Source organism: Pundamilia nyererei, unplaced genomic scaffold (genome assembly GCF_000239375.1).
Source record: "Pundamilia nyererei isolate P.nyererei 1_Seehausen unplaced genomic scaffold, PunNye1.0 scaffold00130, whole genome shotgun sequence".
Lineage (NCBI taxonomy): Eukaryota > Metazoa > Chordata > Actinopteri > Cichliformes > Cichlidae > Pundamilia > Pundamilia nyererei.
Window position 1 is genome coordinate 1,608,961 of NW_005187531.1, and position 9,597 is coordinate 1,618,557.

Here is a 9,597-nt window from a genome sequence, read left to right on the forward strand (position 1 = left end):
AAAATGTAGAAGCAGAAACTTTACTTGTAGTGTACTAAGCAAAGATTCCTATCAACATTGCTGTAAAATTTGTAAATTTGTTATCTACATTTGCTTAGTTACTTTTCCAAGGTTGTACCTAATCTCTAGGTCCTAGCTAGCTAAGATGCCAATGTGTTGATGACAAGATAAATGGATGACTTTCCAGACATAACAAACACAGATTAACTACGTCTGGGCAGCGCTTTTTTTCTCCTCACTCCATTCTGATGACAAATTAAGAAACACAGTTTCCTTAAGCTTTTACGTCACTTAAAATCCTTCTGTTGGCCAGACTCCAGTCAAAGGTCTTAACTGTGGTTAAGCTGTTAACCTACAATCTTAACATTTTGATTAAATCTCCTGTTGTCATGGATAAACCAGTTAACAGAGCTGACTGCTGTTTGGTAAAGAAGCAAGTTATTATCGCTGAGTGCTCTCACTTGATCTAGCAGTGACTGTGGTTAAAGTTAAGGTTAAGAATCAAAGGCAAGATTTTTTTTCTACTTTGACTAACATAGGTTTCAAAATTCAGTAGTTCATTAACCAAAAGACGTTGGCTGTACCTGCTGTTTTATTTCTTTGAGAAAAAGAACAGTAACAAGAAAGACCGGTCTCTGATATCTCCCTCTAACCCTCCATCCCTTTTCCTCTCCTCTTTCATACCATCTGCCCTCTGCTTTTTTTTTTAAAATTTCATTGCTTTCCTTCTCTTTATATCTTCCTCCTGCTCACTATTTTTCCAGGTACAATCTGCTTGAACACAGGTCAGCTTCAAACATGGTTAAATGCTTAACCCTCTTTGAATATATAACAAATTGGGCATATGGGTAACTTACATATTAATTTGCAAACAATATGCACATGTTTTATACTATTGCAAGGGGTAGCACAGTGGCATGGTGGTTCTCAGAGCTAAAATTGCCTGAGATAACCATAGTTTGGATAGAAACAAAATGTGCCCAAAGTGATTATTTGCACATGTGCTGAACTAATTATTTCAGTGTGTCAGTTGTAGTTATGATGCCCAGATGTATTATGAATTTGTCATAATATAAAAGGCAATGTGAAAGGATCAAAAGCTAGAGTAGCTCAGAATCCTTTTTGATCTAGCATCAGCATTGCACGCTGTCCTTCTCCAAGCAAAACACAGAACTGCAGCTTCATCTCTGCATCTATTTTAACCCTGTGCAGCTGTGTCCAACTGTTCTTGTAAATGGTGACTGTGAAAAGCTGCGTTTCCCAGAGCACCAACTCAACAGTGCTTCTGCAAAGTGAAGCTTGGCAATAGCGGCATTTCTACTGATCATTACAGTACTAATTAACCCCATTTGTATTCAGTGGTGTGCTGGTTTTCTTATTCAGTAATCAGAAACCACATTTAAAAACAAGGATTTTTGCAGATTTCTCATGTAATTGCAGTATGGCAGATCAATGCAGTCTGACAGAATTTCCTTCATTCCTGTTCATCATAGCTTGTCTTACGTAACCTTGACCGCAGGGAGGCAATCAGACCATGCTGCTGTGAAAATCGATGCAACCGAGTGCAATGTGGGCTTTATATTGATGCTGTTTGTGCTGTGAATTGCATATCAGTAAAAAATAAATAAATAAAAGAACTGGCTTTCAATGAATCCAAACAAAGAAGCACCTGGGATTCTTAATACAGTTTTCTATATTTGGAATAGTATCATCTTCTTCAGTTTCTTCTATTGAGCTTGTGGGAAGCTTGTGATCAGCTGGACTCAACAGAAGCAGACAACTTTTTTTGTCAGTATTCATAATTTTAAGCCTTTGTTTGTTGTGGCTTGTCCACTGACAGTTGGGTTGTTGGCTGTATTTCACTTCTTCAGTTCATTTGTACAGTTTGGATGTGTTCAGATGAGACTGAAGCAACATTAGAACATGGCTCTTGGTCTTGTTACAAGATAATACACTGAGGACTGATTGGGGGGTGACAAACAGGAGAAATGAGGTAAAGACGAACGTAATTAACAGAAACCGAGAGCAATTAGGGAATCTGGAGTACTGAGAGGAAGCAAAACTAACACAGCAAACAACAGAAAACTAACCTCTAATGTAAAACAGAAACAGTAACCAAAAGTAACACTGACCTGAGTTTTTAAAAAACCTAACAAGAAGTCAGGGAACAATGAGGGAGCAATATTTATCACTAGATTAAAGAAAATGCAGGGACCTTAGAAACCTTGTAAAGGGACTTAAAATATGTGTCTAAGCCTCAAACTACCCAAAACTAAAAATCAAAACTCCACAAACCTGAAAAACAGAAAAGCCTCAAATAGAGGACTATTTAAAAAACCCCAAAATAGTACAAAGGCTGTGATACCTGTGAGTCGAAAGCTGAGGCTTCAGACAACACTAAATCCTCAGGCTTTTTTCTACTCTAAGTAAGATGTCACTGACAGAGGATATCTTTAATATAGTCATCTCAGGTTCACAGCGACTGAGGGGCAGCTACTGAGAAGAAAGTTGGATTAAAGGGAGGGGAAAGGGAACTAAAATAACTTGTTTCAGACAGAGGATTAACTCAGGGGCTGCACCAAGTCCCGGTGTGAGATAAGTAAGGATTAGTTGACCTGTGAGTCATGCAAAGCTGCTCGATTAAAGAATAAAAATCTGGAGTTGGAAAAGAGCAGGATAGCTTTCCGTTCAGTCGGGGCTCTTCCAAAAGTCTTGAAACATTGCAATTAGTCCTGAGTTGACCACCATATTGATTTTTTTCTGGTCTTTTCTTCGGTTGTATTGTTGCACAGAAAATGTGTTTCCAAAGTTAAATTACAAGTCAGCTATAATTAGCAATTTAAAAAGTTGATGTTAAAGACCCAACTTGATCCATTTATAGAAGCATTTGCCTGATTAGAGCTCTTCTATGTTCTACAGTATGACCCTTTAAAAGAGTGCCCTACATGATACTCTTCTCTCTCTACTTACACTTCTTATACGCTAGCTAAAGACCTAATCAGATTAGTTATTTGGGTCTTTAGGGTCTTTAAAGGATTTAATTCAGTTTTATTTACACAGCACCAAATCACAACAGTCACTTAAAGGTTCTTTACATTGTAAGGTAAAGATCCTACAATAATGCAGAAAAAACATATACCGTTTATAACACCCAGCACGCCCCTGCGGGCGGTTTATCCTTCAAGCTGGAGGATAAACTCTAAACTACCAGAGGCCTGGGAGCTTGAGGGTTTTGCGCAGTATCTTAGCTGTTCCCAGGACTGCGCTCTTCTGGACAGAGATCTCCGATGTTGTTCCCGGGATCTGCTGGAGCCACTCGCCTAGCTTGGGAGTCACCGCACCTAGTGCTCCGATTACCACGGGCACCACCGTTACCTTCACCCTCCACATCCTCTCGAGCTCTTCTCTGAGCCCTTGGTATTTCTCCAGCTTCTCGTGTTCCTTCTTCCTGATATTGCTGTCATTCGGAACCGCTACATTGATCACTACGGCCGTCTTCTTCTGTTTGTCTACCACCACTATGTCCGGTTGGTTAGCCACCACCATTTTGTCCGTCTGTATCTGGAAGTCCCACAGGATCTTAGCTCGGTCATTCTCCACCACCCTTGGGGGCATCTCCCATTTTGACCTCGGGACTTCCAGGTTATACTGGCACAGATGTTCCTGTACACTATGCCGGCCACTTGGTTATGGCGTTCCATGTATGCCTTGCCTGCTAGCATCTTGCACCCTGCTGTTATGTGCTGGATTGTCTCTGGGGCATCTTTACACAGCCTGCACCTGGGGTCTTGCCTGGTGTGATAGACCCCAGCCTCTATGGATCTTGTACTCAGAGCTTGTTCTTGTGCTGCCATGATTAGTGCCTCTGTGCTGTCTTTCAGTCCAGCTTTGTCCAGCCACTGGTAGGATTTCTGGATATCAGCCACCTCCTCTATCTGCCGGTGGTACATACCGTGCAGGGGCCTGTCCTTCCATGATGGTTCCTCGTCTCCCTCCTCTTTCTTGGGTTTCTGCTGCCTGAGGTATTCACTGAGCACTCGGTCAGTTGGGGCCATCTTCCCAATGTATTCTTGGATGTTCGTTGTCTCATCCTGGACTGTGGTGCTGACACTCACCAGTCCCCGGCCCCCTTCCTTCCGCTTAGCGTACAGCCTCAGGGTGCTGGACTTGGGGTGAAACCCTCCATGCATGGTAAGGAGCTTTCTTGTCTTTATGTCAGTGGCTTCTATCTCCTCCTTTGGCCAGCCTATTACCCCAGCAGGGTACCTGATCACGGGCAGGGCGCACGTGTTGATGGCCCGGATCTAGTTCTTACTATTCAGCTGACTCCTCAGGACTTGCCTGACCCTCTGCAGGTACTTGGTGGTTGCAGCTTTTATATGTGTATATAGATATATATATATATATTCACGTGTGCATGTGCGTTCTCTGAACAAGAAACAGAAACATTTTCTCCTAAAGCCTGAATAAATGCCACAATAAGACCTTATTTTTGTGCTGTTGTTTAATAGCTGTCTCGCTGTGTTAATCAGGTTGTGTTTGCACAGATATGGAGTTTAATCTAATTAGGGTAATTGTTGTGTTTGCATGATATTTTAGACAATTAATCTCAGTTAAGTGTTCACGTGAAAAAACAAGCTTGAGATCAAAAAAAGCAGAGTGGAGGTGTAAATGCAGGAGTGGGGTTTTCCTCCCTACATTTCAGCTAATGAGGCAGCGGTCAGATCTCTGTCTCTCTGCTGTGACGAGCAGAAAACGAGGCTTGCCGTCGTCAGCGATGCACAGCCATCGTCCGGTGAGAGTAATAGCACTGCCTGCTTGTAAACACATCAGCTGACAGAGGAGAGATGAACGAGGCACAGTGACATGACAAGCGGGCTGACTGTTGCAACATTTACTTTTCAAAAATGTTCTTGCATCGTAAGCAAGGATGTCATGATTCCACCCTACAGCCCTGCACTACATTGCAGTGCGCCAGCCCAGTGTGGCAGAGGTGTGGCTAATGCACACCAATATGAGGCTGGGTTAAAAAAAATACATTATAGGTGACCTTGTTAAAGGTGGCTATAGTCATAGCCAGTCGTAGTCACTCCTTTTAAACACAGGGATCTCTCCATCATTACACCATGACAGCTTAGGTATCCTGTGGAGTTTTCCTCAGAAGAAACCTAATATCACCGAACAGGACGTGGCAGGCTGCCAAGAGAAGGCAATGAAGCTTCTTCCACAAAATTCAATTTTCTGCACATACTAAGGATCGTACAGTGTGTTAAATGAATTTATTTATCAAGACAGTCTTATATATTGACAGTCTTAATTTGCCCTAAAACCAGCTTTTCAGATGAAACTCACTGCTTGTTTTTTTAAAATAAAGGAATTCTATAATTTATTGTCCAGGCTATGCAAGTACATGTTAACAAAGTTAGAGCACAACTGTGACACATTGCAGACAAGGTGAGGTGAAAGCTATTTAACCTGTGTGATGCACTTGTCTGGCAAACCAGGCAGGCAAAGATATCAGTGGGGTTACATATCATTACTTGGAACTCCGAGCATCAGTCAGAACTTTAAGAATAAAATGAGAGCGAAAAACAGGATGCATTGATTTGCAGATGGGCCCGTGCATCAGCGTCCAGCATGCCTGCTCAATAATTCATTGAAACAAAACGAAGTGTGGGTTCTTTTGTTCTTTTTGTAGTCACAGCAGTGTTGCTGTGTGTAATTGTGGCTTGACATCATCAAACATCACACAGATGGATGCAGATAAATTAGATGGATGCCGTCTCTAGATGGATGTGAAGACACAAAATTAAGATAGAAAGTATGTCATTTTAGATTATTTGCTGTTAAGGATTACAGAGCTCCTAGGAACCACTCGTTCAATCTTGTTATGTCTCATAATATTTTGTTTGTAATAACAGGGAAATTTGATTAGAGGGGGTTGTATAATATCAAGTAGCTATATAATTGTGTGTCTTCCCCAAATAAAGGTAAAGTACTTTCAGCTGCTCCCTTATTTCCCAAGGGGTCATCACAGCAGATGGATCTGCATAATTTACTCCGGATGCCCTTCCTGATACAATCTTCCCATTTGTCCATGCTTGGGACTGGCACTAGGAGTACACCAGCTTGTGGACCCCTCATGCTGGGTGTTTTGTCTCATCCCGGTCTTTACTAGCAAATAAAATGGCCAGAATATCATCACTAGATATAAACTGGACTTAGTGAGCAGACTTAGGTAACTGTGTGCACGTTTAAAAGGTGTTTTGGGTTGAATAAGATATGACACATAGGTCTATTAGAGATGAGAGAGAATGCTAATACTCATATATGGGTGGTGAGTACATAGCATAAGGTCATCTAAGTTTTTTAAGATTGTCTTACCTTCTACAGAGATAAATAGGAGCTCAGCTGGGTTACCAAGGTGGGGCGGTACAGGTGAAGAGCGGGCAGGCAGGTTTTGAGCCGGTGAGTTCCTTCCTTTACAAGATTCACCGGCTCAATGCAATGGAGCGATGCTCGTGTCATCCACAGGCAAGAGTGACTTGAGCAGACAGATTTTCAAGGCAGATTCCATGCACGAATAACTTTGAGACAAGGAATTAACCGTGGGAGTTTGTCACCGTAGCAGCAATGACTTTCTGGCGAAGAACGGTGCACTTTTTTGCCCAGATATATTCTTCGTTTGGGATGTAGTTTGGGAGGTAGAGCAGGTGATCTACTAATCAGAAGGTTGGTGGTTTGAAGGTTTCCCTGGCTGCTCCAGTCTATATTGAAAGCGCCTTGGGCAAGATACTGAATGTGAATGTAAATGTCAGATAGAAAGCTCTTAGGCATAGACAAATATAACGTAAGAACCAGTCTATTTACCATTGCTTCATACCTGAAACTGACCAGTTTGGTCAGAACTCCTGCACGCTGGGCTGATGTGGTCAGCCAAGTCCAACCAGCAACTTCACCTGAGAGTGAAGAGTTAACCACCTGAGAGAAAGTGAACCAAACCCAGCCCAACCTACCAAATTACGACAATTCCACATACATGCTTTGTACTCTTGATTAGAGAAGGCTGTCACCATACCATTGGCACCAGGATCATAGTGGACCACTGGAATGGCATCATCACATCCTCTGCTGCCCTTCTCCTCTTACTAGAGTTCTTATAAAGGCTCCAGCCAGAGATATCAGGTGCTGTCATGGTACAATTAATTTCTTTGGTCACAATGACACAAAAGCCTTGTACCAAAACACTGTTCAAGAAAATTTCCAAGCTGGTTAGGCCTCTGCAGTTTCTTTCAGTTTCACAACACTGTGGCTTCCATATGGAGGAATCCAGACTGCTGACAGGATTAACATCTTGTCATATGTAGGTGAATGAGGACCCAAATGCATACTCACAGGCAGTCAGGATTAACATTAAGCTCATCTCTAATTTTTTAAAGCTCAAATAAAACAGGAAGTTAAAAACGCAAGCCAACAGCTAACAGAGACAGAGACTGAGGCACGAAACATGGGGAACATATTTCTCTGCTGTCCTGGGAGAGTACTCAGCAAATGCCATGCTGATTCGCATTATGGAGTAGTACTCTATGATTCTGCTTTTAGCTGCTGATCACATTTCTTTACTGTGGAATTAAAGTCATTTAAAATCATTTGTAGCTATCATCAAAGACATAAATTCTTGCCTGAAATGAAAAAACAGGGTGATACTTTGAGCGTTTTTAGACTTGGCTATTATGTGTGTGTTTAACAAGTCTTCCCCTGCTGACAGTGACGGATGTCGGGGGCTGTGCCCTGGGTGGGGACACCTGCTTTAGTGGAGCCATGGTCACATGAGGCTGGGAGTATGATGCTTAAAGCTCATAATCAAACAGATTGTCTCTTTTTGTTGTTGTTGATTTTTTAGGTGAAATAGTGTAGGCTCAACCCATATCCAGCACAGCGTGGAGCATTGTTGACATCGGGATCTTTGATCTCCCACATTTTGCAATGATATCTCAAATGAGAAATGATGAATGCGGGTAATTTGGCAGACATTATTCTGGTGTTTGTGTGTCTTAGGATCTGTGTTGTGTCTACGATGTTGCACGTGTTTGTGTTTTGATTTTGGTCTGTTTGTGCTCGCCTTTCACTGCATTTCTGCATTTCCTTTTCACTGTGTGTGCTTATATGCATGTGTGCGCATGTGTGTATTGTGTATGTGTGTATATGGTCCTGCCCTTGTATCTGTACGTGTGTGACTGTGCACTTGTGTTGTGTTCTTGTGTGGGAGCTCCTGTCTGATTGCCATGGTCTTCTTACGCAAACACTTATGCAACAATGCAGCCTGGTGGCTGATCTCCGTTGTATCGTGTGTGTGTGTCTGTGTGTGTGTGTGTGTGTGTATTCAGCCCTTTTTTGTCATGCCCAGGCATTGTGCTCTCTAAAACCGAACAAGTCGCTGTCCTCTTTGAGGAGAGAAAAATTGGTTTAGTGGTTCTTTTAGATTTTTTTTTTTATGTCGTCAGTGTGAACTGTATGCTCGAATCTGATCTGTGTGTGTGGACATGTTTGCCCTTGTGAATCCACATGTGTCCTTTCTGTCATATGTACACATTCCTGGCCATGGGTGTGTTTCTATATATGAAGGGTATATTTATTTTTGTCATTTTTATTCGTGTGTAAATCAAAGCATACTGTATAAGGTGTTCTACTTCTATCAAGTTTTGTGCTCATTCTTTATATTAATACTATTACTGCTAATGTTGCTGGGGCAATTAAGATGGTCCTCTCCAGTAGGGGGAGCTATGTGTCTGTTAACTAAGTGGAGGGCTGTTCTCACCTGCATAAACTGCATGTTGTGTATACCTGGACAAGTTGTTTCATGTGCTCTCGAGTCATAAAAGTTAACACTAGCTGTTGAAAGAATTTGCCCGGGGTGGAGAAATTGGCCTTTTACTTCCTAAATGTTTTTCTTGGGTCACAAATGAGTTTTTTTCTCCGACTGCTGACAGTGTGAGCTGCATTGCAAATATTTCAGAACCTTTAGATCACTTTGATGGGAGACGGGTTTTTTTCCTCACTGAATACTTACACGCTGTCTTCTGTCCTTCTCTTATAATCTTTTCTCAAAATTGAGCTGCCCTGTATTCATGGAATCTGATGTGCCGCTCACATTTTGGGACAAGAAAAACAAATGAAGTGGAATTATCCATTCTGTAAGATTGAGGCTCATCTTTAATCATCTACTACTGCAGTAATATCGCATGTCACAAACGCACAAATTCACACACATCGGTCCTTTTTGTCTCCTCTTGCTCTTACGTCTTTCCCCCCACTGCTCCACTGTGACATTTTAACTTAAGCTTTTTCTTTGGCTTCTGCTGCAGTGAAAGGAAAAGAAAGTAGGATAAAGATTAAAGAATATTCTTGAAATATTATAAAACTCTGAGAGCTGCAGTGCAATCGTGGAGAAGTTAGAAAATATCTAAGTCAGTGGTAAATGTGTATGAAGGAAGAAATGAAAGGATTCACTGTATTTAAAGGATGCTTTGCCAACTTTTAGCACATCTTCAAAAGAAATGTGTATATATTACAATTATGAAGCTGCAGGGAATATCA

The 9,597-nt window shown here is 41.7% G+C and overlaps 1 protein-coding gene across 1 annotated transcript in view; it reads left to right on the forward strand.

Moving 5' to 3' along the window:
- camk1da (calcium/calmodulin-dependent protein kinase 1Da) overlaps positions 1-9,597 on the forward strand; it is a 77,523-nt gene that overhangs the window by 49,476 nt on the left and 18,450 nt on the right. The gene's annotated exons all lie outside the window — the stretch shown is intronic.